At 43.0% G+C, this 21,025-nt stretch overlaps 1 protein-coding gene and 1 pseudogene across 2 annotated transcripts in view; both read right to left on the bottom strand.

The window, feature by feature from the left end:
- The window catches only part of BAK1 (BCL2 antagonist/killer 1), a 168,109-nt gene that overhangs the window by 94,806 nt on the left and 52,278 nt on the right, over positions 1-21,025 (bottom strand). The window lies entirely within an intron of this gene.
- LOC138300032 (FAS-associated factor 1 pseudogene) lies at positions 1,052-3,351 on the bottom strand (annotated as a pseudogene).

The raw sequence follows: 21,025 nt of genomic DNA, 5'->3' as shown, positions 1-21,025 counted from the left end.
TGTGTGACACGTTGAGTGACCCTTCATTGTGGGTAAAACAAAGCTGTTCGGCCCATGTAATGATAGAAATATTAGAAAATTCCCCCTTTGCACGAATAATGGTCTCCTAACAATACCGAATGAAATCTGACATTCGCTATAAACTTTGACTGGCTCCCACGGTAGTTTTATTTATGCCAATTTACCTTGTTTATGCTAAATATAGAACCTGCAAACAAACATTATTCATCAACAAAACTAATGTGTTGTAATTTTGTGCAAATTTAGGGGCATATTTATACTTGTTTTGTGCTGAATTTGCATAATTTTTTTTAATGCAAATTTGATGCAAAACTAACTCCATATTTATATTTTGGCGCTATACTTTGGGACATTTGCGATCGCAAAAACTGCATTTTGGTATGTATCAAATCCGATTTGCAATTCAGTAACTTGTTACTGAATCCCAAATTGGATGTGCGACTACATACCGATTCGGTATTAGGAAGGGGAGTGTCAAGGGCGTCCTGTCCTAATACCGAATCGCAGAGGTATGTATGATTGTTTTGTGACCGTGAATGTGGTCGCAAAACAACTGCAGTTACCACCAATTTCAAATTGGTAATTGTTCTGAAGTTGCTCGTAATGCGGTTGAAACATAGGTTGTAAACCTCCACAGGGTCTGCTGTTGCACGTAGCCCACTAGGTGCATTGGGTCAGTAAGTCACGTTTCTTGCAACATGACCAAATAGTATCTGCCTTGAGTTGCTAGGGTGAAACCATCATGAATGATGTCTTTTGCTCTGGCAATATTCCAAGAAAGGATATTTACGACCATTGCCTGAACCTTGCTTGTCACATAATTTCTAAGGGGTCAATTTTTTCTCTGAGCATTTAGTGTGGACGCTATCCATCGCCATTCCTCAGCATAGTCATCCCTGCCACTGGCATGCAGATGAAGACCCGTACCTGCCGAGCCACAAGCTTGCAGTAGAACAGAGCATACTGGAGGGGAAACTGGATTAAAATTGAACTTCGATATGGGTTTGCTCCTTTTTTTTTTTTTTAGCTTTGTTTATACTTTATTTCATTCCCAAGACTCTCCAAAAGGGCCGAAATTGGTAACAATAGAGTTAACTGACAGAAGATGGTGGTATTGGTAGATGTCATTCTTGAGGAGCTGTGCGTCTGGCTTGTCTAAGGTTTACTAGTCCTATAATCGTGTTTAGGTTATTCCTTTGCTTCAAGGAAAAGGGTTTCCTGAGGATACAGCTTTAAGTCCATCAGCGACTTATTAGGATCATACTGAGAGACATCTCTCCTGGGAAAAGTGCTTAGCAGCTTGAACTCCTCCGAAGGGTATCCTTTCGAAGCCACAAAATCGAAGACAACCTGCAGTTTGCAGCTGCCCAGGAAGCGGCGCTCAAAGAATTCTCCGCTCGGTGTCCGGATCCGCAGTTTACTCACAGGTTTTCTGCTCTCTTCCTTAGGCTCCAGAGGCAAGGCCTGCTCTAAAGATAGTATAATACCCTCTCGCTCTTCTTCTTGTTCCTTTCGCATCTGTTCCAAGCGAAACTGCTCTGCCATTTCTTTCCTGTGCTTCCCTCTTTGTTCTATCAGCTTCAAGTGAGACGCGGTATGCTTCATCTTGTTCCCTTTTGACTTGTTCTCTAGCGTCACGTTCATCCTCATATTTAATGTCTTCCTGCTGTTGTGAAGTGAATATCTCCATTGCAGCCATTTGCTTCATCATTAGTTCATCCACTGTTCTGTTACCTTGTATTACATTCAGCACCTCGTTAGAGGACCTTTTCCCCATTACTATGAGAAAAAGTGGAAACTGATCCGTCTTCTGAGTTCGAACGGTTTGGGCAACCACACTGCCGAAGTGCCTTGTGCACATTGTCAGAAACCTTGCTCTGTTTGATTCTTTCGTCATGTCCCATGCCCAGGTAATAAAGTTCTGGCTCAGATAAGAGACTACTGACTCGGCACAAAGCATTTGTGAGCAGAAGACGTTGGCTAAAACACTTTCATCGTGGTGGAGATAGATGGCAAGCAGCTTTCTATCTCTGGCTCTCCCAAAGAAGGCTTCCTGTAAAGCAGCCTCTAACGTTCCAATGAAGAACACAGGATGGCATTCACCATATCTTGAGGAAAATTCTGTGGTAAACTGTAATAAGGCATCTCCTTCATCTTCTGCATTGTCTGGCATCATCGGAGATTTTCTTAGTGTGGAAGATGATGTTGATGTAGTGCCAAAAAGCTCTCCATCGTCCACACCAAACTCGCTAGCATCTTCGAAGTCATCTCCATCACTGTCACTAACCATGTGGACATCTGCGCACTGCTCTTCAAGCTGTTCTCTGGCCTGTGCTGGTGAAGTTCGTCTTCCTACCGTTAGCCGATGGCATGGATAAGTAAGCCCTGAAGCAGCTAGCGTCATAGAGTCATCTGTTGCAGAAGGAGGCCAACCATCCCATAACTGATGCCGTACAGGAATACTTGTAAGGTCGTACACATTTCGCTTTACCTCCTGAATGGTGCTGCTTCCCGAGAAGTTCAGGTTGTACTCCCGCTGGGCTTCTCGGTGGGTGACGATCAGCATGAAGTTCTGATTTAATGACTCCTGCAGGGCACTTGAATGACTTGACAACAAAGGAGGTGGTAAATCAGGTGTGAGTACATAAAGACTGTTGTTTTTTGGCAAGTGTAGAGTCCTTAAAACAGTACTATCTTCTACATCCCCGCTCTTCCAACCTTTTAGCAGCATTCTGGACGCAGGAATCTTCAGCTCGTTTTCTAATATCCGTTTGATTTCACCAACTATACAACTGTCTTCAAGCACCACGTCTACATTCTTGTCCCGGTATTCGACCCTGAAAACCCCAGCATTCGAGGCAGCCTTTCCACAATCTGTCGAGATGACACAACAGGTCGAAATGCAGAGACTGAGCCGGATGGTGGGGACGACGAAGAGGAAACTGAAGTAGATGCTGTAGCTTGGCTTGTTGGACAAAATACTGGGCCTGGTAATGTTTCACCAGAAAATTCACTCTGAACGATCCCATTTTCTTGTGGGATTACACCATTAATTGCTGCCACTAAATCCCAATTGTTTTGTTCAAGTAAAGTTATTGCTTCATCAATATTTTCAATACCAGTACATGCCTGGAAGTCAGCAAGGATCGTCTCCCGGTCCATGTTGGAGGCCATGGCGGCGGTGACTATGTGGGGGGACATGCCAGGCGCTCATGTACACTGAGAAGCCTGGGTGAGGAGGGAGGGAAGAGCTGGGACAGCGCAGGGGAGGCAGCACATACAGTTGCTTATGCCGGCTAGCTTTCAGATTGCAACACTGAATTCAGAGCTGCCGCTATGGGTTTGCTCCTTGCTTGGTTCCTAGACACCAAATCTGTGACTATTGGTCCTCGAGGAACCTGTGGAGAAAAGCGCCCACAGGTAGGGCAGAAGTAATCTTTTGTTCTGATCATGGTGGCCAGTAGAGGGAATGGATATCGCTGCTTAGGAGGGTTAAACAGCTATGCCCCAGGATTCAAACTGCTGCTTCACATACAGGATAGGGAATCTCCTCTGTTATCCAAGTAGTAGGTGTTTGCTCCAGACGCGAAGGGCTGCAGCTTAGGAGAAATTTCACTGATATTACATCTGATGATTTAACCCCTTGGGTGCCCTGGACGTAACGGTTACGTCCTGGGCAGCACCGCTCCCATTACGTCCAGATAGGGGTCCTAGAACCCCCCCCTCCCCTGGACAGGTATGGAAGGGGAATCACTTCCCCTTCCAACCCTGCACCCCCCCCTCACGCCCACGTGGCATCTGATGATGTCAGTCCGCGATTGCGTGCTGACCTCATCAGAGGCCTAACCCTCTTGGGGGGAGACCAGGGAAGATTTTTTTTTCAAAATAAGAGGGTGGGGTTATGGCCATACTCCCAACCCAAAGAAATGGGGCCAAAGTTGTTCTGCCCACCAGTGGGCAGATGGGGCAATTACCCCTGATCCACACTCCGGGAGGGCAGAAAGTCTACTAGATGCCAGGGAATTAAATTAAAAGAAGAAATAGTGTGGTGGTGGCCACCAACCAGTATGGGCATGGTTATGCCCCCACCCCAACTGAAGGGGGTAGCAGTCTTTCAGCTCTCCCCCGCACACTAAAACATCTTATCACACGGCAAGCAAAAGGACATTTGATTATTTTGGGTTTTGGTTTTACATTTGGGCCATGAGAGCTTGGCTAACTCCCAAAATCGCCGCAATTGGAATGGAGAGGGCTGCACTTTTTGGATTTTGGGATGCTGCCATGCAGGAAAATCCACAAGACCTAGACATAACTGAAAAATAAACATCTGGGTGAGTCCAGGGTGGTGTGCTTCACATGCAACCCGCACCATTTTCTTACCCACAATGCCCTGCAAACTTCCAACTTTGCTGGAAATCACAATTTTGTTCCTCATTTTTGTGATAGAACCTTTCGGAATCTGCAGGAATCCACAAAATTCCTACCACCCATCATTGTCTCATCTATACCAATACAAATTCTGCCCCATTTGTCAGCCTAGGAATGTTTTTTTTCAAACTGCCCTTTTGGACCTGCTTTGGTTTCCCCCTCAATTTCGACATGTTTTTGGCTCTTCCCTGCCACAGACACTTGGCCCACCTACACAAGTGAGGTATAATTTTTACCGGAAGACTGAGGGGAACGTTGGGTGGTAGGGAATTTGTCCCGTCGCGGTGATCCCACACAGAAATGTGGGAAAACTTGATTTTTTTTAGCTAAATTTGAGGTTTACTGATGATTCTGGGTAGGAAAACACTGGGGCATCCACACATGTCACACCTCCCTGGACTCCCTCAGGTGTCTAGTTTTCAGAAATGTCTGGGTTTGGTAGGTTTCCCTGTAAGGCTGCTGATCCCAGGACCAAAAACGCAGGTGCCCACCCTCCGCCACAAAAACAGGTAGTTTTGTATTTGATAATTTTGATGTGTCTAGATAGTGTTTTGGGGCATTTCCTTTCATGGGCACTAGGCCTACCCACACAAGTGAGGTACCATTTTTATCGGGAGACTTGGGGGGAACACTGGGTGGAAGGAAATTTGTGGCTCCTCCCAGATTCCAGAAATGTGAGGAAAAAGTGTTTTTTTGGGCCAAATTATGAGGTTTGCAAAGGATTCTGGGTAACAGAACCAGGTGAGAGCACCACAAGTCACCCCATCTTGGATTCCCCTCGGTGTCTAGTTTTTAAATATGCACATGTTTAGTAGGTTTCCGTAGGTGCCGGCTGAGCTAGAGATCAAAATCCACAGCTAGGCACTTTGCAAAAAACACACCAGTTTTCAATGTAAAAATGTGAAGTGTCCATGTTGTGTTTCCTGTTGTGGGCGTTAGGCCTGCCCACGCAAGTGAGGTACCATTTTTATTGCGAGACTTGGCTTGGGGGACACAGGATAACAGAACAAGCCTTCTTGCCCCTTGTCTTTCTCTACATTTTTTCCTTCCAAATGTGAGACAGTGTGTAAAAAAGATGCCTATTTGAGAAATGCCCTGTAATTCACATGTTGGTATGGGGACCCCAGAATTCAGAGATGTGCAAATAACCACTGCTTCTCAACACCTTATCTTGTGCCCATTTTGGAAATACAAAGGTTTTCTTGATACCTATTTTTCACTCTTTATATTTCACCAAATGAATTGCTGAATACCCGGTATAGAATGAAAACCCATTGCAAGGTGCAGCTCATTTATTGGCTCTGGGTACCTAGGATTCTTGATAAACCTATAAGCCCCATATATCCCCACAACCAGAAGAGTCCATTAGACGTAACGGTATATTGCTTTCACAAATCTGACTTCGCAGGAAAAAGATACAGAGTAAAACGTGGAGAAAAATGGCTGTTTTTTTCAGCTCAATTTCAAACCTTTTTAATTTAATTTGTTATTTTCTGTAGGAAAACCTTTTAGGAGCTCCACAAATGACCACTTGCTGAATTCAGAATTTTGCCTACTTTTTAGAAATGTTTAGCTCTCCTGGATCAAGCATTGGTTTCATTCCCATTTCTGTCACTAACTGGAAGGATGCTAAAGGCTAAAAAAATAGTAAAAATGGGGTATGTCCCAGTAAAATGACACAATTGTGTTGAAAAATCTGGTTTTCTGATTCAAGTCTGCCTGTTCCTGAAAACTGGGAAGATGGTGAATTTAGCACCACAAACCCTTTGTTGATGCCATTTTCAGGGAACAAACACAAGCCTTCTTCTGCAGCCCTTTTTTCCCATTTAAAATAAAAAAATGTTGCTGTATTTTGGATAATTTCTTGGTCTCCTTCAGGGGAACCCACAAACTTTGGGTACCTCTAGAATCCCTCGGATGTTGGAAAAAAAGGACTCAAATTTGGCGTGGGTAGCTTATGTGGACAAAAAGTTATGAGGGCCTAAGCGGGAACTGCAACAAATAGCCAAATAAAAGCCCTGGCACCTAAGGGGAAAAGGCCTGACAGCGGAGGGGTTAATAGGCTGAAGCAGCGGCATCTCTGCAAGTAATCTCATGATATTTCCTCTATTTAGTATGTCCTGTGGACCTGCAATGCATATTGCGGAGTCAAGATAATTTGCCTTGTTTCACAATTAATACCTTTCGGTTACCAATCTGAAGTATTATTTTGGTACGGGGAGGCTCTACATTCCTTATCTACATCACACGTAGTGAATTTCATTGTGATCTGATCATCAGACAGCAACTTAAATTCATGCTGCCCTCCACGTAGACCTAACTCAGGACTGCCACTGAGCACACTTTGCACCGACGAGAATAACTGTGGGCTGCGCTAAGCATTGTCTGTGGTAGGTTGGCGGCTTTGGAATGGTGCCTTACTTAGAGCTGGCTCTAGTGGTTTGTCAACAAATGCTGTTCTTACAGGAGTTCAAGGCCTAGAAGAGCATTCATTAAAGTTGGCCCCTAACTGGGCCATCTGGCCGGAGCGGTCCATGGACTTCACTGCTACTGCTTGTTTGGGGTCTGCAAGTCTTGAAGAATTTTAGGCGCCCTCTGAATGAAAATTCTGATTTGGTTGCGTTCCCAAATAAAACAGAGCCACCTGACTGGCAGTTACACCATCAGAGAGCTGCTCATTTTCTTCTGGTGGTGTTGGTACCAAAGACTCCGAGACCGCCGCCTTTTGAACTCGCCTCTATGGTATGATATGTTGTTGCTTTGATTTGGTCGAAAAAATGGAAAATAAATTCCTGATGTGTTCAACATTTGTCTCCGACCGGTTGGGATTCTTTCTCGCCTTCCTAGCACGTTTCTTCTGCCTTTTTGTTAAAACTTGGGTCGTAAGACTGAAGGTCTCAATCGTCTCAGTCAGTGATGAAATTATAGGTTGAATGGCCTGCTCATTTGCTGTACTAGTCAATAACCCCTCTAATTGGCTTTTTTGCAGTTTAGTTTTAACTTGCGCTTGGCAAAGTCCCAGCTGCTCTGCCATGATCACAGCCACTGAATTAAGGGCTGAGTACTATACAAATTGGCCGATCCCCCATTTTTTGCCAGTTGATTATTCTCTATTTTCAGTGTGCAGCAAGGAGTCTGTGCAATTTGCGAAATAGGATGGGCAGATGTAGACACTACCGTGGCACAAGGTCGCAGCTCTCCCAAGATGCCTGTTAGAATAGATGGAAGAGCACTCAATTTATTAATAATTGGACCACATTTACAGGCATCTTGTTGGCACTGAAGGGTGGGAGCCTGGATGGTTGACAACCAATATGTTAGCTTATCCATTTTAGTGTTAATACCCGCAGTATGTGATGCCATAACATTCATAAGGTCGATCTGGAGATCCCAGTTATCCGATTGTATGTTCAGTGCTGAAATTAAAGCTTGCAAAGCGCTTAATAAAGGAGCGTATAAAAATGGGATATCACCCAATTTGGCCTTATCATAACATCTGCAATTAGTTATCTGTAACTAATTTGGTGGGATACCATTTCCCACTGAAAATATTTAGCAAAAAGTCAATAATCGTGTGGGTTTCAATGTTGTTTACAAATTAAACCTCGGGCCACTTGGATGCATAATCAATGATTACCACAGCATAATTCAGACCTTCACCAGGAACTTTAAAAGGACCTGAAATATCCAAGTTCAACTTGGACCAAGAAAACATGTCCACCTCTAATGGACCAACAGGGGAAGGTTTGGTAGAATGGCTCTTGCAACTCACTACCCAACTCTCACAATCATGCACCCAATTCTTCACTATTTTATCAATCCCTAGCCACCATCATTTTTCTCTAATCCTACGTGTCATTGCTTGTATACCCAAATGCCCCTCATGGGCCACCTCAAGTACCCTCTTTCCCAAATTGGCTGGTACCACTAACTGCTAAATTCTTTGCACCAACTCTTGGTAATTTGTCAATTCCGATGTAACATGTACATAAGGAATACATTCTGTTCTCACACATTTACTGCTAGGCCAACCCTTCTGAATCCAGTTTCTGAAGGGGGACAAAACAGTATCTTGATTCAAGGCATCCCTCCACTTTTGTTCTGAAATCCCATAAATGGATAACACCAACATTTCATAAGCAGTATACACTACAAGCTCAACATTGGTAACTTCATCTTCAACCCCCAATGGCAACCGGGACAAGAAGTCTGTGACTACATTTTTTCTTCCAGGAACATACTGTATATCTTAATTAATGATATTCCTTTAAGTGATACAGCCATTTGGCAATTCCGGGAGTGGCGCTACCGCCACCCTTAGTACTGAAAATCTACCAACAGTTTATCATCCCTACACAAAAAAATTAGGAATGCCCAACACGTATGTTCTGAAGTGGTGTGCACTCCAACACAATGCCATCCACTTCTTCGCTGTAGTGTAATGCATCTATTCTGACCCTTGCAAAGCTCTAGAAGCAAATGCAATTGTTTCTTCGCTCCCATCTTTCCTTCTCTGAAATAACACATCCTCTAAACCTTTATTAATGGCATTGGTTATAACAATGCTAGTATCATTAGAATCAAATGGTTTCAAAGGTAAATTGTTCACTATATCTGATCTGATCCTTTGCACAGCTTGGTGATACTCTTCAATCCATGCAAATGCACACCCTTTATTCAATAACTCTCTTACTGATGCAGTTTTCTGAGCAAAATGTGAAACACACTTTGAATAATACTCTGCCACACCTAGGTATGAGTTGAAATGCTCGTTGTAGGAAACGGTGCAACTTCAATACCCTTTCTAATCTTATGCTCAATGCCTTTGCCACTAATGTGATGGTCAAAATAGTCAACGTCACTGGCCTCAAACTTGTGTCTGTCTGCACACAAATATCGTCAACACTCTACCCAATCTTTTATGATGTTCTATCATGCTTTAACCATGCTTTAAAGCTCCTGTTTGATCCTGAAACATCAACCTCATGAGTCTTTGAAAAGCTGAAGAGGCTGATGCCATGTCAAAAGCCATACATTTATAACAAAAGGCCCCTTCAGGAGTAATGAAAGATGTGAGGTGCTTGGCGTCAATTTGGTGATAAGCTGCAGACATATTAAGGGTAGTGAAAAATGTCCCACCTTTTAATGTGCACATCATTTCATTAATGTTGGAAAGAGGTTTGTGATCCACCCAGATGTGATTTAACACATCCATAACTTTAGTGTATGGTCTGGTTGATGGGCTAGTACAGTTGTTGCCAACCACTCAGAGCATTCGATGGGCCTAATGATATCGAGCTCACAGAACTGGATTTAAGTCTTTCTTCAGATCATCCCTTAAACACAGTGGCACTTTGGGAACTCTGTGAACCACAGGTACTGCTTTGGATTGTAATACAATCCAGTGCTGAAAACTACTTTACTCAATTTACCAATGAACACACTGGACAAGTCTTGGATCCACTGCATATTAGATGTTACATTCATGCAACAATCACATGTTCTATCCAATATCTGAGTTTTAGATATAACCTGATCCGGATGGTTTGGATCTAAAATTAGCTGGTTTGATTTAAACACAGCCACATAGGTAACAAAATCTGCAACTTTGTTCCCGAATTCTAGTTCACCATCAAATTTCCCTTCAACTTCAATCTTTGCTCCCATATAAGCAAACAACTTCATATTTGAAGATCGCAATTCAAGAGGCTGTATTTTTTTAAACACCTCCAAACCCAGATTACGGAAAGGAAACCCCTAATCTGCCATCACTTGGATTACAACACCATTAAAATGAATGTCACAATCAGGTTTCCTCCTTAGGCTATAAATAAAATTCTTGCCAGACCCGTCTTCAAACACTTCTTCATGTTTCTCAAGACTTAAGGATAACATCATTGTCATCCCCACCCTGAGCATTTCCTTTATCAGTGATAGATATCAGGGAATTTCGTGTGATGAGACAAACCCTTGAAAAATGACCCTTTTAATTGCACCTGAAACATATTTGTTATAAGGCTAAGATTTTCTTAGATGTAGTTGTGGGACATTTACTACAACACCTGAAACGCACTATAATATTTTTGGCTCTTTGATCATCATTATTAACATTTGTCTACACTTGAATTCTATGAATCTTTGGAGTCTTTGACTGAGAATTTACACTGACAGCTCATAACGTCTCCACACATAATCCAGTCACTAGGAGCAGATAGATGTTTGAAGTAAGCACCTGAATTCTCAATAGCCTTAGCAACTCTAATGGCAGATTCTAGATTCGAATTATCAGTAGACAGTAATCGTTCTTGTATCTTCCTGTTGCATGTCACAAATAATATCATCACTCACATCAAGATAATGAAATGTGAGGGCCAATGTTGTTAAAGCTGAAACAAAATCATCCACAGATTCTTCTTTTATTTGTGATCTTTGCAGAAATGTGTGCCTTTCTAATACCACATTCCTGGATGACAAAAATTGCTTGTCCAAAAATTGAATTATGGCTGAATACTCATCAACTACATCAGTTAGACCATATTCACATTCTTCTTTTTGATGAGATTGGAGTCCCACATCTACTAAAGGTAACGTTATTTTAAATTGTGGAGTCGACGGTGCATGTTCTAATGGCTGGTAGAAGCCGATGGCGTCAACATTCCAATGTTTTTGTTCACAGCTAAAAGCCTCATAGAGTCTGAGGGGATTTCAATCACCTCGGGCTCTATGAGGCCTTTGTTTTATTTATTAAAACATTCTGCCCTCTAGTGACAGAATGTTCTAATAGCCTTATAGCCCTTCGTAGCTGGGCTACCCTGGCATTAAAGTCCTGCTCCCTTTTTAAAGGCCCTCGCCTTTGGCTCAGGACTTTATCGCTGGAGCAGACCTTTAATGGCCGGTGTAGTCCGCTACAGCAGATTAGAAGGGTATAATATATTTGTATGCACAGAGAAGAGACACAGCCTGCAAACACATGCTGTCACACAAATGGCTTTAATATAAGGTGCCATTTGTTTGGTGCTGCAAAAGGAAGTGCTGAATTCCAAAACAAATTAAGGCAACAACAAACAAATCAGAAGGATGGATGTAAAAAAGCAACCTAAAGATGTAGCATGGAAAAATGAAATAAAAAGTACCCTGAATCACAGGCGGGCAGTGGACCGACAGCAGAAGGACACTAACCCAATGAAATCAATTAGTACTTAGTCCATGCTCTGGAGAAATAAAAGGAAGAGACGTTTGCCTTATGCTGGCCATTTAGCAAGCACCCAAAAAGAATGACAAAGAAGCTAACAAATTGTAAGTAACAGGTGGGCTCGAAGCCCTTTACTGCACACAATATTCTAACCGCAACAGCACAAGCACACTGTTAGGCGAGACCTAAAAAGGGTTTCTATACTTGCACTAAAAATACCTGTCTGATAGAAAGCACAAAATTTGTGCTATTAAAATTGTCAGTGACAGTTAATGTTGTATTTAAACTTTATATAGGAACTCTATGTTTTTCTTATGTTATTGTTGTGGCATGCGGTTACAATAAATATAATTTGTAAAAGAAAAATGCCGCCGCTTACCAAGACCAGACTTATTAGCTTTTGCCAATGCTTATTATTGATGACTTGTTTTGATTACAAGAGACTAGCGAGAGTATCTAGGCCAGAATCAAAAAGTTATTTGTTTCAGAAAGTACCACCAATACGCAGCTAGCAGTTCAGTGCCGAATGAGGGCATGTGAATATTTTAAGTAAATAAATGAGATGACAGAATTACACTGCACACTTTCATCTTTTAGATGCTAATGAGAGCTATGACCTGTTGGGCAGGGGGCAAAGGGTGTCACTTATCCGTTTTATGTAGCAGAAGAGACCCTTGTCACCTCAACTGTTACTACATAAGTCTTTTCTTGGTCCACTGAGTGGTGGGAGGGCGGGCGGATTTACTTCTCGCTTTCTCAGGCAAAAAGGATTACTTTCCAAAACTGATTACAAAAGAAGAGAATTTGGGAAGGTGATCTCTATAACACTCGTACCAGGATCCCCGGTGCATTCAGACATTGCAGTTATCTATAGTGACAGTGACCCGTTGTTAATGCCAGTTAAAACACATTCCTGAGACACAAGCTGCATTTGGAGACCTACTGATGCTTATATTGTACAGTTGGGTTTGCAGCAGTGTTTTTCGGTTATATGTTATGTTCGTAGGTTTGTGAAAATATTAAATGATTTAATGACTAACAGTATCTAATTATGGGGGCATGCTTGAAGCATCGGTTTGATGGACACTATGGACGCCAGTGGGAAAACGTGTGTAGTGACTGAGGACCTCAAAGTGTTCACACTAAGTAATTTAAAGTTTAAAAGTTTGTTTTGTGGTTTCGCGTATAAATAAGGTACTTATATATTTGAGTACTTCTCGTAGCTTTGCACTTTAAAAATAACAAGAAATTAATCTTTTAGCAGAGGAGTTTAAGTAAAATCCAGGGATTTTTGTGCAGCGATTTGTGCACAAATTCTTGGCCAGGTAGAGTTTCGTACATAGTCTCTGATGCACTCCTTGCTTTCCTTAGTCTGTGCGGGGAAACAGGAATTATTTTGATGACAACTAATTGAGAGGCAAAACAAGCTTGTACACAAGGCTAAGCAGTCCTGGGGGGAGGACTTGGGTGCCCCGCTCCCAGGCAAGGACTAGGCAGTGGCCTGTGAATTGGTCCAGAAGGTATCTCTACATTCAAATGAATTAATTCAATTTCTTACATCGCACTTTCTTAACTCTGACTACACTGAGTATGATATACATGCAAGACCTGTGGAATGCTCGAGATATGGAGCAGAGGGAGCATCCTTCCTACACACGGGTTGGTACTACCCGTGCGTCATGGACTACTGGATCAGGTTTGGAGCAAGGATACAAGGGGTGACGGGAACTGTTTATTGGGCCTCGTTAGTCGACAGGAAAAAAAATGTCATAAAGGTTCTTACATTTGGCCTTATTGTTTGATAAAATGTATGCTGTCCTCGACTGGCTCAACAACTTAGTGTCGCACTATGGGCGAGAGATACGTTAGAATGGGCACAGGCTGAAGAAATACATCTTAACTTCTTCGCTGCCAGGCCGTTTCTCCCTCAGGTGCAGAGCCTTTTTTGGGGCTATTTGGGGTAGTTCGTACTCAGGCCCTCATTTTTGTCCACATAAGCTATCCACGCCAAATTTGCATCCTTTTTTCCCAAAATCCTTGGGATTCTAAGGTACCCAGAGTTTGTGGGTTCCCTTAGATGAGACCACGAAATTAGCCAAAATCCACCTAATTTTGTTTCCCACAAAATGGGAAAAAAATGCTGCAGAAGAAAGCATGTGTTTTTTTCCCTGAAAATGGCATCAACAAAGGGCTTGCAGTGCTGAAATCACCATCTTCCCGGCTTTCAGAAACAGGCAGACTTAAATCACAAAACCACATTTTTCAACACATTTTTGGCATTTTACTTGGACATACCCCATTTTTACTATTTTTTGTGCTTTCAGCCTCCTTCCAGTTAGTGACAGAAATGGGCGTGAAACCAATGCTGGATCCTAGACAGCTAAACATTTCTGAAAAGTAGACAAAATTCTGAACTCAGCAGGGGGTGATTTGTGTAGATCCTTCAAGGTTTTCCTACAGAAAGTAACAGCTAAAATAAAAAAATTGTGAAACTAAGGAGAAAAAAAAAGCCATTTCTGTCCACCTTTTCTTCTATAAATTTTTCCAGTTATGGCAGATTTTTTAAAGCTATATACTGTTACGCCTGCTGGACTCTTCTGGTTGCAGGGGTATATAGGGTGTGTAGGTTCATCAAGAACTCTAGGTACCCAGAGCCAATAAATGAGCTGCACCTTCCAATGGGTTTCCATTGTATACTGGGTGTAAAGTAATTAATTTGGGAAAATATAAAGAGTGAAAAATAGGTATCAAGGAAACCTTTGTATTTCCAAAATGGGCACAAGATAAGGTGTTGAGAAGCAGTGGTTATTTGCACGTCCCTGAAATCTGGGGTTCCCATACTAGCATGTGAATTACAGGACATTTCTCAAATAGACTTCTTTTTTCCACACTGTCTTACATTTGGAAGGAAACAATGTAGAGAAAGGCAAGGGGCAATAAGACTCTTCTTCTATCCTGTGTTCCCCCAAGTCTCCCGGTAAAAATGGTACCTCACTTGTGTGGTTAGGCCTAGTGCCCCGACAGGAAACGCCCCAAAACACAACATGGACACATCAAATTTTTCTTATGAAAACTGACCTGTTTTTTGCAAAGTGCCTAGCTGTGGATTTAGGCATCTAGCTCATCTGGCACCTAGGAAAACCTAGCAAACCTGGACATTTCTAAAAAGGTAGACACCTATGGGAACCCAAGATGGGGTAACTTGTGGCACTGTCACCAGGTTCTGTTACCCATAATCTTTAGCAAATCTCAAAATTTGGCAAAAAAACTCTTTTTCCTCACATTTCGGTGCTGCAAACTTCTGGAATCTGAGGGACGCCACATACTTCCTTCTACCCAGCATTTCCCCACATCTCCCGATAAAAATGGTCCTCACTTGTGTGGGTAGGCCTAGTGCCAGTGACAGGAAATGCCCCAAAACACTATATGGACACATCAAAATGATCAATTACAAACCACCTGTTTTTGCAGGGAGGGGGGGCACCTGCATTTTTGGTCCTGGGTTCAACAGCCATCTAGGGAAACCTAACACACCCAGACATTTCTGAAACTAGACACCAGAGGGAGTCTAGGGAGGTGTGACTTGCATGGATCTCCCAGTGTTTTCAGAATCTTACTCAGAATCCTCAGCAAACCTAAAATTCAGCTAAAAAAAAAAATCACATTTCCCCACATTTCTGTGTGGGATCACCGCACCGGCACAAATTTTCTACCACCCAATGTTATCTTCAGTCTCCTGATAAAAATGATACCTCACTTACGTAGGTGGGCCAAGCGCCTGTGACAGGGAAGAGCCGAAAACATGTTGAAATTGAGGGGGGAAGCAAAGAGGATCCAAAAGGGCAGTTTAAAAAAAAAAAACTTTTTAGGCTGACAAGTGGGGCAGAATTTTTATCGGTATAGTTGCGACAATGCTGGGCGGTAGCAATTTTGTGGATTCTTGCAGAGTCCGGGAGGTTCCATCACAAAAATGTGGGGAAAATATGTAATTTCAAGCAAAGTTGGAGATTTGCAGGGCATTGTGGGTAAGAAAATGGTGCAGGGTGCATGTGAATCACACCACCCTGGACTCACCCAGATGTTTAGCTTTCAGATGTGCTTAGGTCTCGTAGATTTTTCTAGATGGCAGCGTCCAAAGTCCAAAAAGTGCAGCCCTCACCATTCCAAGTGGACGATTTTGAGAGTTAGCCAAGCTCTCATGGCCCAAATGTAAAATCAAAATAAAAAATAATCATATGTCCTCTTGCTTGCTGTTGGTATAAGATCCTTTAGTGTGCGAGGGGAGAGCTGAAGGACTGTTACCCTCTTCAGTTGGGGTGGGGGCATAACCATGCCCATACTGTAGCCACCACCCCAGTATTAGTTTTTTTTTTAATTCACTGGCATCTAGTAGGCTTTCTGCCCCCGGTGAGTGGATCAGGGGTAACTGCCCCATCTGCCCACTGGTGGGCAGAACAACTTTGTCCCCATACCTGCACCCTCTTTTTAAAAAATATATATATATTCCCCGGTGACTAGTGGGCTTTCTGCCCCTCTTGTGGGCAGATGTGCCTTACAAAAATAGGTCCATTTGCCCCCAAGGGGGCAGAAATGACCAACAGTAATGTGCCCCATAGGGAGCGACCCTTGCCCAAGGGGCTGCCCCCCAAAAAAACCACACACACAGACACACACCATCACTGGTACCTAAGTGGTTTCTTGCAGATGGGCCTAAACAAAAAAACTTAAAAAACGGCAGATCTGCCCCCAAAGGGGGCAGAATTGGCCAACAGGTGTGTGTCCCCTTTGGGGAGCGACCCTTGCTCAAGGGGTCGCCCCCCCACACAAAAACAAACCAAACAGAAACAATCCCTGGTACCTTAGACCTAAAACAAATAGGCTGATCTGCCCACCCCCGGGGGCAGAAATGGCCAATAGTTGTGTGCCCCTTTTGGGGGCGACCCTTGCCCAAGGGGTTGCCCCCCAAACAAAAAAAGAAAACAAATCCCTGGTTTCTTTGTGGCTTCTACCCCCTTTGGGCCAGATGGGCCTACAAATAATAGGCTCATCTGTCCCCAAGGAGGGCAGAAATGGCCAAGAGTTTTGTGCCCCATTTAGGGGGTGTCCCATGCCCAAGGGATCACCTCTCACACAAGAAACACACACACAGATCCCTGGCATCTAGTGAGTTTTGACCCCCAGAGGGGGCCAGATTGGCCAAAAACATGGCTAATCTTGCCCCGGGGGGGCCGAAACATACAAAAAAGCTTACCCCTAGAGCAGCAACCCTTGCCCAAGGGGTCGCTGCCCTAAAACATAATTATAAAACAATCTCTGGTGCCTAGCCCACGATCCTGGAGCAGGAATCCATTTAAAACAGGCACAGGGGGAAAGGAAAAACTCTTTCCCCCTGGGTCTGTTTACCCACCAACCACCCTGCAGGAGGAGGACTTACCTAAACAAGTCCTCTCTCCCTTTGTGCCTGCAACCTGTCTTGGGTCACATAAATGGGTGTAGCTGACAGTCTTTGTAACTTCCTCCCAAGCAATCACATAATGGAGAGATTAGTTAAGCCTCAATTGGCCATCTGCTGGAAGGATGGGGGGCAGATCGGAGCACAGCCCCACTTATTATTGAATAGACTATGCTTTGCTTCAACACAAAGAGCCTAACAACCCTGCATTATCACTGCAGCCAGCTAAGGGCCAGGGCAGGGAAGTCAGAAAATTCCATGCACTTTAAAGAACCTTTCCAGAAGTGTCTCCCATTTTCCAAAAGAAGGACACCAGGGTATAAAAATAGGACCTTCAGACCCACCCTTCAGTTCACTACTCGACCTGTGGAAGAACGCTCAAAGGACTGGCGGCTGCTGTGACCTGCTGTGCACTCTGCCAGACTGAACCTGCACCTGGAGGTACTGCTTTCCTGCCTTGAGCTTGCCTTCAACCCTCAGATGCCAGCACTTCTGTTGAGCCCTACAACTCCACCTACACCCAGGACTACCAGAAGTGACTCCACGGGCTAGTTTGCTGGCCTCCTGTTCAGAGCCACAGACATAAAAGGCTCCTCCCATCTTAAACTGGCACCTGGACCCAGCCTGGGTGAATTCTGAACCCTCAGTTGCGGTGCTAAAGGTGCCCAGATGGCCAAAAAACAAAACTGAGAACTTAAACACCTTTAGGCCCAAAACTGCTCTGAGAACCAGGAGGAGAAAGGGACCAACCTACTTGCCTATCCACCAGGGTACATCGACAGTCATATTGACTTTGCGGCATCTCCTGCTACATTCTTCGCTGCAGCAGCAAATCCGTTTCAGCTGTCCTTGGCCAACAGGGTGTCAGACAGGGTATCAGAACTGTCTCCGGCTACAGCCTCCAGCCTCCCCTTGCGGAAGAGTTTCTACTTTCATTTTGGTGGCCAAGTCCGAATGTAGGAATCTTCACTGCAGCTTCACCTCAAGCCCATCTGATGACAACACTCCCTCATTGGACTCCTCCTGCAGCCCTGGCTTCCTTGTTAGACACTTTTTCTCAGAAGTTCTTTAAAAATCCAAAGGTAAGCACTGACTGGGCCAATCCACTTCTTGTATTCAAACTGTGCTCCATCGCAGCTGAACATATTTTTAAATTTTGACCCTGGAGTTGTGCGACTAATTGTCTGCAGTTGGCACTTGCCTCAACTGGATGGTGTGAGCCTTTGCAAATGTTAATGATAATTACAGGGTGTAGCATAGACAGGAGATCACAGGAGTACAAGAGACCCAGAATCGATTCCGTGAACACAACTCGTATACAAAATGTTTTTAAGAATCTCACCGATCGTACTAGTTACTGGATTTCAGACTTTGGAGAAGGAGTAGAAGCAGCCTGTTCATTTCACTATCGTCAAGGAGCCACATTTAGAAACCCTATGTGCTGTGAGTCCCTGGTAGGTCTCCTTCTGAACTTAGTGGCTAGATGTGATCTGTTACACTGGGTCTTTGGATGGTGTGAGCCTGTCTGTAATAGTTCAATTCATACTTTAGCCACTCTTAGTGAGATATGCCACAGATTAACCATGCCTCTGTCTGAGAACTGGCAAATTTCTTCTGTTAACTAATGTGATAAGTTATTAAACGCAGTGGTCGAGCAATGGAGGCTTATACCTTTATAAGCAGATGCACTCCTGATTGTTGTACCCTATGCTTTCCTCTTTTGTGAGGTTAACAGTCACATTAGGTGATAAATATTGATTTTCATAGGATCATGTACCTTGTGATCAACCTTTGGTGATGTCACAGGAGATAAGAAAGAAACAAAAAACCTAGGAACCAAGGAGTCTTTACAAAGTAAGCAAACTGATGTTTAGATTAGCGATAAAAGAACTCATGTAGCAACAATAAAGAAGCACAGTTTTTTTTTGCAAAAGTATAACCATATCAAACTGCTTGCAAATGAGATTCAGGTTGTAACCAGACAGGCCATTCGGGTACATGACTAGCTGGAGCGACCCAATGGTTGGGTCAGCAGTTCCTTTAAGACTTTTGAGGCTGTGATGCAGATAGTGATATAATCAAATAGTAATCAGTGGCAATTTTCCAATGAAACAAGGTCATCTTTAAATAATCCCAATTTGTTTTTAAGTATTCAGAAAATGTTGCATGCCAGATGCCAGTGAATATTTCTCAGAGCAGAAAGAATACACAAATGTTAAATATTTATGAACAAATAGGAGAATTTTTTTTAATGTTTACTGAATCTTCAGTGAGAGGTTGCCTCTTACAGTTGAGATCTAGCTCCTACATCAAAAACAGTACTGTGGAAATGTGAATCTCCAGGGAGACACGCTAGGTGTATATTGTACTCAATCATCAAATAGCTCTTCAGTAGTTACAATTATAAAAACACCATGATACTAATTAATCATAAAACGCATAAATAAATTTGAAACATTACAGTTGACAGTCAATAAACACAAAACACCTCATATGCAGTAATTTGAAGACATTTGGTAACTATCTTTCTTGTGGATACTCCATATAACAGCAGATTCTCCAACTTAAGAATACTTCCAAGGTGCCAGACTTGACCCAGCTAATTGTTCCAACAGTAGGTGGCACTCCATACCGCTCCAGAAGTGACATATGGGAGATGCATATAAACGCCACCCTGGCACACTGATGTCAGTTTCTTGTCTTCTCCCTTTCTGTGCCCTCAGATGTGGAATGTAAAAACAACTGTTAGTGACAGTGTGATAACTTAGCACCTTATTAGGTTTTAGATAGAGGCCACTCTACAGAACGGGGAGTTGAAAGGGTATAGAGAAATCTTCGGTTAGATACACTGTCCATAAAAAAGAGCACTACCAAAGGTAAACAACTTATTCTTCTGGTAGATTCTTCTATCAATTCCTTATCTTTAGAATAAATACTAAAGCAGTGCCTCCCAAAGGTGGAATGTATGTGTAGTGAACAGACTGGATTGAAAAGACAGTAGTGCTTTGTAAACGTATGTACAGACACCCAAATTGCAGTCTGACAGACGTCAAGGTCAGATACCCCTTGTACCAACACAGTTGTAGCAGCCATAGCCCTGATGGAAGGTGCTCTCAGGCCCTCAGGGGCTGTTTCTTGGCTGAAGCTTGATGACTTTCCTCTTTAAAAGAATCCTTTTCTGCACAGCCTTCCCTTCCGTCACTCCTCAAAGAGATGATCGTCCAATTGATGAGCCTTGGTACAATCAATATAAAAACCCTGAGCCCTTTTGGGGTCTAACTGATGGAGCCTCTCGATTTACAAACGGTGAGGGAGAACAAAGAACACTGGTAGAGCGGCCCAAACTGCCCAAAGAGGAATGGAGTCACAAGCTGAGAAAGAAGGCCATCTGTGTCTTCAGTACCAATTTGCTTGAGAAGGTGCTGTAGGTCGGGTGCACTGAAAGTTAAGGCTGCTAACTATAGCTGGTGAATTTCTGTGGGCTCAATCTGAAACTTTCCAGGAAGGAACGGAGGTGGATGAGTTTGATTTTGGGGAGCTTTTGGAAAAATCTGTGACATGGAACCAAAGATATTAGCAAATTTTAAAATACATTTCTTATGGATTTGTGGCCTTAACTATATTTATCCAGAGGCAACCGCCAATGTGATATATATACAGGATATAGTCATGTATGATCTCGACTTGAAATAACTCTAACTATAACTGCTGAATTTCTATGGTTTTGTACAAGTAAATTCAGAACATTACTATAACGTCCCGGCAACCTTTATTTTGTTTAGTGAATACTCACTAAAAAACAAAGTTTACAAGGATGTTATAGTTACGCTCACATTTTAAACGTACAAAACCATAGAAATTCATTTCAAGTAACTGTAACTCGTGCCCTAAGATAACTATAATCACAACCCCTACATGCACAGTTTTTTAAT

The sequence above is a fragment of the Pleurodeles waltl genome, chromosome 6 (genome assembly GCF_031143425.1).
Source record: "Pleurodeles waltl isolate 20211129_DDA chromosome 6, aPleWal1.hap1.20221129, whole genome shotgun sequence".
In the NCBI taxonomy this organism is placed as follows: Eukaryota; Metazoa; Chordata; class Amphibia; order Caudata; family Salamandridae; genus Pleurodeles; species Pleurodeles waltl.
Note: the sequence above shows the minus strand (reverse complement) of the source record. Positions and strands in the feature narration are given on the sequence as shown.